Source organism: Haliotis rubra, unplaced genomic scaffold (genome assembly GCF_003918875.1).
Source record: "Haliotis rubra isolate DU_JTF1 unplaced genomic scaffold, ASM391887v1 Scf396, whole genome shotgun sequence".
Taxonomy (NCBI): domain Eukaryota; kingdom Metazoa; phylum Mollusca; class Gastropoda; order Lepetellida; family Haliotidae; genus Haliotis; species Haliotis rubra.
In genome coordinates this window covers 818087-831890 of record NW_025767075.1, presented here as the reverse complement: position 1 = coordinate 831890, position 13804 = coordinate 818087, and the positions used below count along the sequence as shown (strand labels likewise).

The window sequence follows — 13804 nt, the reverse complement described above, 5'->3', positions numbered from 1 at the left end:
TTTGGCAATGATGGACATCGTACCAATAACGATCTTGAAGTCTGGCACCATAAAATAAACAAATTTGCAAAGAAAACCCATCCGAACATCTATGAACTCGTACGTCTCATTCAGAAAGAACTGTCAGTGGCTGAGCAGATCCAAGGACATGGCAGAGGACCAGTTAGGAAGAGGAAGTATCGGCAAACTGACATGAGAATCAGATCTCTGAAGGATGACTTGATGGGTGGGGGTGTAGTGGGGTGCAGGGGTGCAGTGAGGGTCGCGATTTTGGTGGATGATGTTTAGGCCGAGACTACAGGTGTATGTATAAATCAGCCCGACTTTGCTTTCTCGCTGCTGCCTGTCGTTCAGCAGGCTGTGATTATACTGCTACACACAGCAATGGTTAAACCTCTTGCCGCTATTGTCAACCGTATGTACAGGAGGAGACTAAAAATCTCTTAGTACTTGGGTGGGGTGGGGTGGTGTGGTGTGGTGTGGTGTGGTGTGGTGTGGGTGTGGGTGTGGGTGTGGGTGTGGGTGTGGGTGTGGGTGTGGGTGTGGGTGTGGGTGTGGGTGTGGGTGGTTGTGAGTGTAGGTTGGTGTGAGGATAGAAGGGTGAGTGTGATGGTGAGTTTGACGCTTGCATGAATGTACGTATATATGTGTGCAAGAATCGGTATGATGTTGCATGTGTGATGTGTGCAATATACATTTTTACTGTGATATGTGTCTCATAGGCCAAATGGCCGGAAGCTATGTGAACGTTTTAATCGAGTCATCATATACTGCTTATTAGCATGTGACACAATGATAAAGTATTTTCTTCCTCTATTTCTTCCTCTATTTCTTCTTCTGTATATAAATGCAATATAAACTGCAGAACAGTGTGTATCGAGTACAGCAGCGATTTACGAAACTTTCACTACCCATATCTGCCTTGACATAAAGTGTAGTGTTTGTTTGTTCGCATTCAACAAAAGTCCAGCTCTGTAAAAAATCTAGTGCTTATCCAGTGAGTGAGTTAGTTTAGTTTTACGCCGCTTTTAGCAATATTCTAGCAATATAAATGTATTACTTATTGCTACCAGGAAATGAGAAATTCTACGACTTATCAGTTATATAAACAATTTGAGGAAAATTTTGGGTTTTGAAATCTGTCCAGTTCATGTTTTAAATTGTAAACACAAATATGCACTAAGTAATTTAAGATTATCATCCCATACATTACCATAATTGAAGCAAGTAGATATAGCAGCAGTAAACCCCGAGGGATAAACGACTATACATGTATATAAATTGCAATTCTCAATTGTCTGTGTCTGTCTGTCGGTCGGCCGGTCGGTACGTCAGTATAGACATTGTCAGATACATTAGAAATAGGTCCTGCGTGGACACAATGTGTCTTTGTAAATTCACCAGTTTATTGTGCCTTCCTTGATAATGAAAAGCGTTTGAGACAGTTTGGTTGAATGGACTTTTCTATAAGCGACACAAACTGTGTCGACTTATATATATTAACATGGGAGAAACGCACAATGTTTTAAAATATTTTATGACAGTATACGTTATTGAAATATGGAAATGATACAGACTAACTGACCACGTTTCACAATCTGCAAGCCGCCAAGGTTCACATTGATAACGAACGTCCGAGACCATTATCTTGTATGTGTCGGCAGATAGAGATAGGCTAATCAAATTCAGTATGAACTTCAATCATCAACACCGACGTTTATCAAAATCATTAGACAACCCTGCCAAGATAGAGTTCTTAAAATGCGCAGTAGGCACCTTATCGTCAGTCGAGTTAGGCAATAGGATTAAGATACAGCAACTGAAGCTCACAACAACAACTTTATCGTCATATTTATCAGTAAATGGGATTATCTATGATAACTGGAATAGGTATAAAACAGGGACGACACACAGTCACAAATCATCCTGTGACTGCTGTGTAATAAACTCCTTGTTTATTTTAGTCAGGTAAGAAACTTTACTTTCTTCTACTTTGACAAATCTTTACCATTGCTATTCTATATTAACTGTAATCTACTGTAGATACCTTAACTATATGTTCGACCCTCGGCGCAACCGTTAGGTCTATGTGGAACGTGGCCTCGTTTAATATATCTCACAATTACTCTGTATTATTGTTTAGGATTGTTTATTTGATAATGATTAGCTCTACGTTGTTTTGTGGCTATTGTAGATTTTATAGAGTGTGTCAGGTATCCTAACTATTGCATTACGTGCAAACACGATGTTGTTTAGTGACTGTTGTAGAATGTACATTGTATTGTATGTATGGGGTGATGTCTGGATTGTATAGAGTGTGTATCCTAACTAGTACATTGCGTTATGAGCAATATGCTGTTTTGTGCGGTATGAACGCCCACTGGGTTGGTGTGTAGAGTATTGAACAATCACATTCCGTTGTATGCTTTTGAATGTGTATCATGGTTAATGTAGTATGTGTAACGAATCCAAGTGTGATGTTTATGTACCTTGATAGATGATTACAGTGTTAACATGTTCTAATAATTAATTATAAACCTTACCATTATTGATTGATTATGTGAAAATGATCCTGTGACTGCTGTGTAATAAACTCCTTGTTTATTTTACTCAGGTGTTGTGTTGTGTGTATGTTGGTATAGTCAGACCTCTTGCCAAGCGAGCTAATTCCCCAACACTCGCGTTTTAACATATACACTATGTACACATCAATGAAATCATGTGTTAGCACAGGTGGCTGTATTTCTAATGTATGTAAAACAGGGGGTGTGTCAGGGTCGTGTCTTATCAGCTCCTCACTCTCTCTCTAAATATAAACGACTTACTTCACTGTATCGTTAACGTTGACTCGGGTAAAACACAAGGGGTGCTGTTAGCCGACGACTTGTCTTTGTTAAGTGCATAACCAGGCGGCCTTCGAAGTTGCTTTGGTGTTGTACATAAGTATGCGCATACATGGCACTTGCGTTTTTATGCATCAAAGAGTTTATGTCTTGTCTTTGGAGATACAAAATGAACTGTCCATCCTAAAATATACATTGGTGAGAAGGAATTAAATATGTATCCTGGTACAACATTGGTACCAATTCCATTCCATGATGGAAGTCATTCAGACCAACAAGGGTGGTTTGAAGCTGGTCTATGTACACCAAACATAAGTCTGGAAGACCATCGAATAGTTCCAGAAGAAACAGACGACTGTGGAAGTGAACATCGGATTTGTTAAAATATCAGTAGGCCTAGACTATCGCATGTCATCAGGTGGTGCATTATGTAACATATAACTAAAAATTTTAACCGTAGTCATTTCGTATGATTTTTATATCAACATTTCAATACGTCATAAACTCATAAGACCATTACATTTCTTGTATGTGTGACAATGAAAAAAATTAAAAACTAAAAAGGCAGTGTTTTTCTATACATTTCTTGTTAGAATATGAAAAGGGGACTTTTTTCCGGAGCATGTTTTTTAACGAAGACAAAATTAGGGCTTTTTAACCGGTACTTTTTTACAGTTTATTTTTTTTGTCTCCCATAATATAACTCCAAATAGGAGTGGTTCATTGTATATTGTGCTATTTTATAGCATTTTACATGCAATTGGTTGATCGGCATTCTAGAAGTTGGTAAGTCGAAAATGAAACATACATCTTTATGGATGACAACTTCTTAATTATTTACAATAAAGTTGTATGATTCATTTACAATTGAGGCGAGACGTAAATACACGTCTGTCTGCCTGGTATGCATGACTTCATTTTGCTTCATGCTCCACTGACGTGGCGTTGTCATAACGACGACTGCATTTATAAACTTGTGTTACAATACGATGGTGTTACATAGGATACCTCTATCAAAGCAATCATATGACAGATCTGCCAAGGTGCAGGTTCACAGCTGCCCGTGCATATCAGATGACGCTCTTTGGGGGTAGTCCCGTAAGTTAGACATTTAGTATATCAAATCCTTTGCACCAACTGTTTTGTTTTAAGGGACTAAGACAAAGGTTTTCTACAAAATGTAAAATGTGTTCACTCAGGAAACGAAATAAGATGTATGTGAGTGAATCCATGTTAGTTCACTCAGTTCATTAGCAGTGAGGTTTTCTATTTCTTACAGAAACTTGCATGCTATAAGAATATTGGGAATAACAGTTTTCATGATCACTTCCATAACTTCAGTTGTGGTAAATGCATAATAAGACAACAAGATGAGTAAATGGTTAAACATTTGTATCTCTTGAAGATGCATTCGGAAAGACTGCAGATCAACAGTCCCAACAGGGAACGACATAATTTCTAAAATACCTTGAGACCACAACCACAACCTTGTACACAATGTAGTCAAGGCCAATCAATGCGACTGTAGCAGAAACAACGATTATTTTTAAAAAGATAAAAAAAAAAATATAAGCAAAAGCAATCTTGAATATATTGTGTATTTCTCATGGCCTAATATAACGTAGATAATGTAGATAATTGAAATTACTGACCCAATGAATGCACAAATAAAAATGACATTTTTACAGCGTGATCCTTGTTCATTATTTTTCTCCGGTGAATATTTTAGCATTGGCTGTAAAGTTGTAAACACATTGACTGCCCATTGTCAAGCGTCACGCATCCCCAGGCGGGATAGGTCTGCCGAAATGCCAACAGGCGATGGCGACCTCAAAAGCACGTAACTGAAGAGGAAGTGTCAAGGACCAGTCGACCATAGCGACATACCACTGCAAGTCAACCAGTCGGGACCCAACCGCACTCAAGATCAGTACCCCTCAACTGACAAACATAAATAAGACACATGGAAACCTGAAACCTCTGTACCCAACAGGATCTGAAATCTGAAGTTTTATTATCGATCACGGAAAAGTTGTTTTACAGGTAAACCAGATTCACTTAATAGAAGGCCCTCACCTGTATCAACGTTTTAGTCCAATACACCCAGGTCAAAGCACGATCTTCTTGTCCGTCATGGCGTCACCTCAAGGCGTGGGGCTGGGTTGGTGAGAGATAAGTCGACGTAACAATGCAGTGGTCGCTGTACTCAAGCTGTTCCGTCCCATAAGCCCGCGCGCGAACAGACAGCGCTTAGTCATTTACATTTAGGGCGTTTCTCGCCTTGGCGGTAATTGCATTGCCATGTTGTGGCTGAATAACTCTAAAACATTCTGTACACGCTATCACAACAATAATGTGAAATAAGGTAAAATGTTTAAGGATGAACAACTTCTGTATTCGGGTGATGTCAAGCAAATCGGAGTCAGCTAAAGAACAATGTTTTATATCTGAGTAAGCTAAAAACAGTGTTTTATATATGTAAACAGTATATAACGTGAAGCCCGTGCAGGTCGCCTTGACATAGATACGGTCCCTGAGAATGATGTGCTTGATAGGGAAATTACTGTTGAAGAAATTTTCAAGTGTATTGACCATTTAAAGACGCGGAAAGCTGTTGGAATAGATAGAATAGAAAATGAGCATATTATTCATACTAAGCATGAATTTATAGAATTATATTATGAGCTGTTTAACTTAGTTTTGGAATGTGGTAGCGAACCCTAGTCATGGCTGATAGGGATAATTAAGCCTATTTACAAACAGAAAGGTGATGTAAATAATCCTGCAAATTGTAGGCCAATAACTATTTTGTCATGCCTTGGAAAGATTTTCACTTCTGTTTTATATTGTCGCCTTAGTACTTTTCTTGATGATAATGATATATTAAGTGAGGCACAGGCAGGCTTTCGAAAGAGGTACTCTACTTTAGGTGATAGTTTTGTTTTAAATGGACTAACTGATATACTTAAATCTAAGAAGAAAAAGACTGTTGTAAAGGCGTACGCCAGGGAGAAAATTTATCACCTCTCCTGTTTCCACTGTTTATTAATGACGTTGAGTCACATTTAACGACTACTGCCCGTGAGGGTGTACAAATTGATGATATATTTGGATTTGTAAAGATTTTTGTACTGATGTATGCTGATGACATGGTCTTATTTGCTGGAAATTCGGATGAGTTACAGCGTATGTCAATATGTTTAGAGAATATTGTGTAAAGTGGAAGTTAAACTTAAATATCGAAAAGACTAAAGTAGTCGTATTTGGCTCTGGAACTGCAAAGGTGAATTTTCAGAAATTTTATTTTGGTGACGTACTTTTGAACATGTCTGACACTTATACTTACCTTGGAATAAATTTTCATAAGAATCGGAAATATAATGCTGCCATTAAATCTTTAAGAGAACAAGGTCTGAAAGCAATGGTTTGGTGGTTAGCTAAAGCAAGAAATGTACACTTACCGCCAGACTGTCTTGCTAGAGCATTCGACCATATGGTTGTACCAATATTATCATATAGTTGTGAGATATGGGGCCCTAGGAAGTTTGAAAAGTTACAATTAGTTCATAGATTGTTATTAAGAAGGTATTTTATCTAAGGAAAAGTACCCCGGCTTATGTGTTATAGACGGGACGCCTTCCTTTAAGCATTATTGTCAAAAACAGACTGAGTATTATCCTATTCGTGTAAAATTTAGATAATGAAAACCAAACTAAACTTACACGTAAAGTGTACACTAAATTATTAACAGGTGACAATTGTACTGAATACCAGCCAGCTTGGCTACATTATGTTAAATCTGTTTTAGACGATTGTGGTTTATCATATATCTGGTATAATCAGAATTGTGTTAAAAGGAATTGGCTCCACTGTAAACTTGAACAAATTCTAACAGATCAGTTTATAACACAATGGCAATATGAAAAATCTTTATCGTTTAAAGGTAAAACATATGATTGTATAAAACCTTTTTTTGGTGCTGAAAACTACATTTTATTACCAGTTAGAGTTTCACAACCTCTTTTGAAATTTAGAACTGGTAATACTAAGTTTCCTGTTGAAGGAGGACGCTGGCATCATGTGCCTTTTAAGTGTAAACATATTTTACTCAAAATAAATTGAACTAGGATTGGTAAACAAGCCGTAATGGATTATTGAATACCTTTCCATTTCACTGATACGTGAATAAAACAAGTATTAAATAATATGCAGCATGATAGGAAAGCAAGCAACCTGCGAATTGAACATCATTAATCATTTATCAAACCTATGCGAATTTATTATAAAAGTATGGACACATTTTAGTATAAATAAAAGAATTTACAAGTTTATTTGTGTTTGGATTACCATTTAGGACAGAATTTAAATTATATCCAAGATCGTAAAAATACATGTGATATCTGATGTTGGAATAAATAGGGCAAGTAATGAAGTAATGTAAAGTATCCTCATAGGGGTGACCACAGGAGCAGAATGGATCAACTAAAATTTGCCGTTCAAACATGTGCGCTTTCAAATTACTGCACCCAAGTCTGAAGCGTGAGTGGATAATTTGTCAGAAACGTGTACCAAAGTTTTTATCAAATATATTAATTTAAAATTAAGTGGTTTTGATGATTGTAATACATTTTTTAATGGGCCTATGGTTTCAATATCGTACATATTCTCAGGCAAATCATTCCATTGTCTTATTGTAACTGGTACAAACGAATTGCTATACAAATCACTACGACATCTTATAGTTTGAATGTTATTTCTGTTTCTTAATCTGTGGTCACTTAACTGTGATACTTTTCGGGCGGTAGATCAGTTAAATAAACTGGTGTCATATGATGAACCATTTTGTAAAATAATGATAACTCGCTAATTTGTCTACGGTCAACTAGGGGCATGGAGTTAGTTTCCTTATATATTAAATCATGACTTGCTCCTCTAACTGCCCCGCAAATCGTCCGTAGAGCGTCTAAACGTAGATTTTCGACAAGTTTTTCTTGTTCTTTAGTACAGTTATCACAAAGGTGCGAACAGTAATCGAACATTGGTAATATATATGACTTGTATATTTGCTCTAATGATTTTCTAGATAATCTATATTTAAAACTACGAAGACAATTTACCAATGAACGAACCTTTTTGACTAATTCATCAATGTGGGAGTTCCATTTACAGTTTGATTGCAAGGTTACTCCTAGGTGTTTATGGTAGCCGACTTCAGTAATGTCTACTCCATGCATTTTAAGCCTAGGAATTGGAAATTGATTACCGGTATTTCTGCGAGTGAATAAAACAACTTCAGTCTTACCAGGATTAAAGCTAACCTGCCATATTTCAGCCTAGTGAGAGATCCTGTTTAGGTCATTATTTAAGGGTGCGGCAGTAACAACATGATTATCAACAAAAACATATACATGTACCGAAGCATCATCGGCAAAAAGACGAATGTTACTACTGATACCCTCAATGATATCATTTATGTAAACTAAAAACAGTAATGGTCCAAGGACAAATCCTTGTGGCACCCCAGCAGTGACTTTCTTTAGATCTGAATTGTAATTGTTAATAGCTACTCTCTGTAATCTATTGTCAAGATAACTGGAAAACCAATCGAGTAGCTTACCCTTAATACCATAAGCTTCTAATTTCACTATGATTCCCTTATGCCAAACCTTGTCAAAAGCCTTGCTTATGTAACAGACAACTGCCCTGACTTCTTTGCCGTTGTCTAATGCACGGAGTATAAAATCATACAAGTATGTCAGTTGGTATACAGTACCATCCCCAGGCATGAATCCTGACTGCAAATTGGTCAATACGTTATTATCTAAAAAAAAGTGAAACACGTTTAAAAATACATTTCTCAAATACCTTTGATAAACAGCTGGTAAGCGCTACTGGTCTGTAGTTTTTACATTCATTAAAACTACATGTACTTTTTTTATGAATAGGAATGACAATAGCTTCCTTCCATATTGTTGGGAATTTACAATGTTCTAATGATAAATTGAATAGATTAGTAAGTGGAGTAAAAAGGGATGGCACAATTATTTTGATAAATCTGTTACCTATTTTGTCTGGTCCACTGGCTTTGGAAATATCACCTGAAAATAGGATGTCTCTTACTTCTTGCGTAGTCAATACAATAGTCTCAAGTGAAGTCTCTACTTTACATTCACGTGTGGGAGTCTCCTTATCAGGATAATCAACTTGTGCATGGTTAGCAAAATATTCATTAAATATAGTTGCTTTATCTTTATTATCATTGATCAGATTATCGTTATAAATAATCGAAGGAAGTTTCTTATAATTTCCATTTTTGGATTATATACTTGTTCACTAAAGCCAACCAAAATTTAGAATTACTCCCCTGATTGATCTGATCATCTAAATCAGAAATATATTTCAATTTGGCTGCTCTCACAGCTGCTGTTACTTTGTTCCGTAGAAGCCTAAACTTTTGCCAGTCTTTATCATAATTTCGAGTCTTTGCTTTCTTATGCTGTTTATTTCTTTTCCTGATAAGTATTCTTATAGCACTATTCATCCATGGATTGTCCCGAGGTCTTATAGTTACCACATTTTTTGGGACATAAATATCACATATATTTCTCAAGACATCAACAAATTCATGTGTTAGAATATCAATATCATTACATCTAAAGATGGTATCCCAGTCGACGTTGTTGAGGCCTCGATTCATTCCATCAGTATTAGCTAAATCATAGTAAAACACTTTCCTTTTTAATTTTAAAGGAGTTGAATCAGAGCCCCTAACAGAGACAAAACTGGACAATGATCACTGCAAAAAGGATCAAGTACACCCGAGGTGCGAATACAATTAGGGTTTGAAACAAAGATTAAATCAATTAACGTACTAGTTGTTTGGGTGATCCTTGTTGGTTCTGTGATAAGTTGCTGTAAATCATATGTATCAAGAAGATTGTCAATCATGTTATTAGTCTGGTTATGTATATTGATGTTAAAGTCACCAGCAATAATAGTATCTATGCCCATGTCAATGCCATTACCAATTGATTGGAGGACTAGTTCCCAATAAAGATCACTTTTATCTGCTCTGTAAAAATTCCAATCAAATAGCTCTTGATTTTACACATAACTTTAACCCAGATCGCTTCTAACCCTAAGGGAGACAGCTGATCAGCATGTGTAACATGCAGGTGCTCTCTCACATAGATAGCAACACCTCCACCTTTTGATGGTTTATCCTTCCTAAAAGGGACGTGGTAACCGGGTATAAGAATATTATTGTTATCAATTGTGACATTCAACCATGTTTCCGTTAAACATATAACATCATAGTCACTTAATTCTGCCTGGATTAAAGCAACTTTTTCTCTTAAGCTACGCACATTAAGATGAACTATTTTTAAGTCAGGAAGTGCAAGTTGGCCCGGGTTTGGGTGCACATCACCACAGCATATTAAAATTAATAATATAACCAGCTACACTTGTGCATTGTATAAACATACGGTCATTATGGCATATGAAGTTTTTTTAATTTTTGCATAGGAATTTAACTGTAAAATCATTTTAAAGAACCCATTTGTCTGCCTTTTAATGACCGAAAGTGTCTGATGTGTAACTCCGGTGAAGTGGGTGATGAGTACCATTACATTTTTGTGTGTAATTCTATATTAGCAGTTCGAAACAAGTTATTACCAAAGTATTGTTGTACAAGACCTAATTACTTTAGACTGCATAGTCTTTTAATGGAAAGAAATTACACAGTTGTTCATAAGCTAAGCAAATCTATTATATGTATTTATGTAAACCTTTCAAAACTTCAATGATATTGCCTCGTATCAATATTACATAATTCACGTATCACTATATAACTGCCATATGTACCACTGTGAGTGGTTTTTGGTGAATATATGAACTGAGATGAACTACAGCATATAATTAACAAGAACAACAAGAAGTTATTTGGGAAGTACAGTAGCAATGTGATGACAAGGGAGTACATGTAGAAGCCAGTGGGATGTACAGAGCAGGAGAGGTTGGACTTGTAGGAGAGGTACTACATGTAGTTATGCAGTTAGGGCTGGTTGATGAACTAATAGTATGCCGAGGGGATGAAATAACCCTAATCTCTATTGATCGGGAGTCAGTGTCGTTTGATGTGGATGGCTTCGGTTAACTTCCGTTTGGTAAAGTGAAGATAGTCAAGTCAAGTTTATTTTCTCAAAACCACCCACGGTTGTGCAAGAGAATAAAGATATACATATATTACATAAGCTGACAAGGATGGTGATATCAGTAACATAGGTTATTTTAACTTTTCAAAAACAATATGTAAATATTTAGACAGATTTTTCAATTCTGACATTTTTCTTGTGCAGATTAAACTTTTATATTTGAACATATTTGGCCATTTAGAAAAAAACATTCATCAATATAAAGACGACGTTCTGTTTCAAAGTTTGTACATCTAAATACATGTTTATGGACTAACCCGCCGTGATATTGCTGGAATATTGCTAAAAACGGCATAAAACCATACTCAGTCAGTCAGTTTAGGGACTAACAATGTTGAAAATAGGATCAACAAAACTGCATTAAGTATACTCGTAAGAAGCTTCCCTAAGCAACTCAAAACTATAATGGTCTGTAAGCACAGGCCCTCGTGTCTTTGCGAGGATTAACGATGATAAAACATTGTTTTTGAGATGACCTCCGACTCAAAAAGCATTTCGAGTCGGGGGTCATCTCAAATTTATATATACTTTTGCAAAATCTTTAATCCTTGCAAAGAGGGACTGTGTCTGTAAGAGGTCGGGTCAAGTGGGTTTATCTTTCTATTCCAAATACTGGCTTGATCACATGAGTTAGCCACGGAGCTGGTATACCAAATGACGTTTTCGAAATTTTAACCAACGCAATATACTGTCACAGTGCCCCAGTGGAGTGGACATATTTAGCAGATCTTACTTTCACAGCAAAACCATTGAATACATCCTGATCTTCACAGCACATTGGGTCACAATAAACATAGCAGTTCTCAATATCACTCAGTACAGTGTACACTGCAACCTGAGAGACTGTGTACAAACTGTCCACACTGTGACACGAGGAAATCAAGCCAGGCGGTTTAGTAAGACACTCAGCCGTGTACACAAACTGTCCACTGGCTCAGTTTTGTGGTGATGCTTGGACGGCGCACCTGTAGAATATTTTAGATTCATTATTAAATAGCATAAAGCACTAAAAAACAAACTGTCTATTTGTATTTTTATAGATGTTTATAAAACCTTCCATAGGGAATGGTCACTATATGGCTGAAATATTGCCGAGGTGACGTTAAATTCTAACTCACTCACTCACTCCATAGGGAATGGAAAGATGAGCTATGGAATAATGATACTGCCAGGATGACTTCCTGCTGTGTAGAGTCGGAAACCGCATGCAATGAAAACAGAACATTTACTGTTACTAAAACTTTCCATTTGTGTAAATACGAAACACCCGAAATACCTCGTCAACTCGCCCTACTTGAATACGCAATTCATCTATGCAATTTCACTGTCTGTCTTCATATATGTTTTAATCTATACACATGGTAGCTCCTGATATATTTCATTATAGTTATGATAAGTTAATGATGCCATTGTGTAGTAGCACATTTCAGGTAATGAAAAATAAGGTTTCAGTGCTATCATGAAAAGCAGCATCTCTGTCCGGTTGTTCGAGGGTATAAAACTTGTAAATATTCAATTCGTTTCATCCATACATATTACTATGGCGAGAAGACTTCCATTGGTGCTGAGATGGCAGACGGTGGGTATGCATGCAGCTGTCATGCCATTCAAGGTCATCGGACATCAATTTGGTAACTGTCACTCTGTCATCAGTAAACCTACCCGGAAACACCAACATCCTGGTTCTGTCAGAGATCGACCAAGGCCAGGGCAACCCACTCCAGCGACAGATCGCAATCTGGCCCATTATTTGAGGCGTGAACCCTTCGCCACGATCAATCGTTTGAAGCAACTCCTTGTGACACACGTTTGTCAACCAAGACAGTGCGTAACCGTCTTAAGGCTGTTGGTGTGATGTCCTGATGGGCCATCAGGCGTCCAGTTCTGAATCATCAACATCAAAAGCAACATCTGCATTGTGCTTTCCTGGACGGCGCTGGTATCTTCGGTCATGGAGAAGGGCCTCTAACAGACAGCGAGATCCGGCATTATCTCAGTATGGGTCGTGCCAGGACAATACTTACTCAATGAACTGCTTTCCACAAAATCAACATTGTTGGTATTTCTCACCTACTGAGCATACACATATTGCCTACATTTTGTTAGTTCTTCTGTTGTAAATTATTCAATCTTCCATCAGAATGGAAGGCACAACTGCCATTCTGGAAGTATGAACGTTCTGACACCTTTCTGATAGTATCACTGTTCTAAAACAGCGAATTCATGTGTAAATCGTTCGGTAGTTAACCAACTCCCTGTTAATTACAATAACTCTGGTGAGATAAACGCTATTGACGTCTTGAAAGTAACCTTAGCTGACAGAAAAGTAAACATTCATCACAAGAGCCTTACTTTAGTTCATTGTATTGTATATATTGAATGAATTGTATATTTTTTTTTATGTTATCTATATTTTTGAAAAAAAGAATATTAAGTATTTATGTACAATTATAGAAAAACCATGTATGTATTGTATATAATGGCAATGACGTTTTTATTTTGTTTCGTGTACTTTTCAATTTACGTATTTACTCTTGCCCAGATGCTTGTAATCACAAGAAACATCTTTTGTTCTCCAACTTCGACCACAGCGATAATCCTTGCACGCATCACTTGCTGTGTTTTACGAGTCGCCTTCATGGGAATAAACCATTTACTTGTTGGAATTTGACTACAATATGTCAACATAAAATAAGCGGCGAGAGCAGGAACCCCGTCGGAGACTAAATATTTCCATCCGTATAA

The 13804-nt window shown here is 36.9% G+C and overlaps 1 protein-coding gene across 4 annotated transcripts in view; it reads right to left on the bottom strand.

Annotated features, from left to right (window-relative positions):
- Positions 1-5076, bottom strand: part of LOC124286907 — a 43835-nt gene extending 38759 nt beyond the window's left edge. For all 4 annotated transcript variants that reach the window (XM_046723348.1, XM_046723350.1, XM_046723347.1 and 1 more), the window contains exon 1: positions 4920-5076. The gene's annotated coding sequence lies outside the window, so the exon portion shown is untranslated. The remainder of the gene's footprint in view (positions 1-4919) is intronic.
- Positions 5077-13804: the final 8728 nt, after the last annotated feature.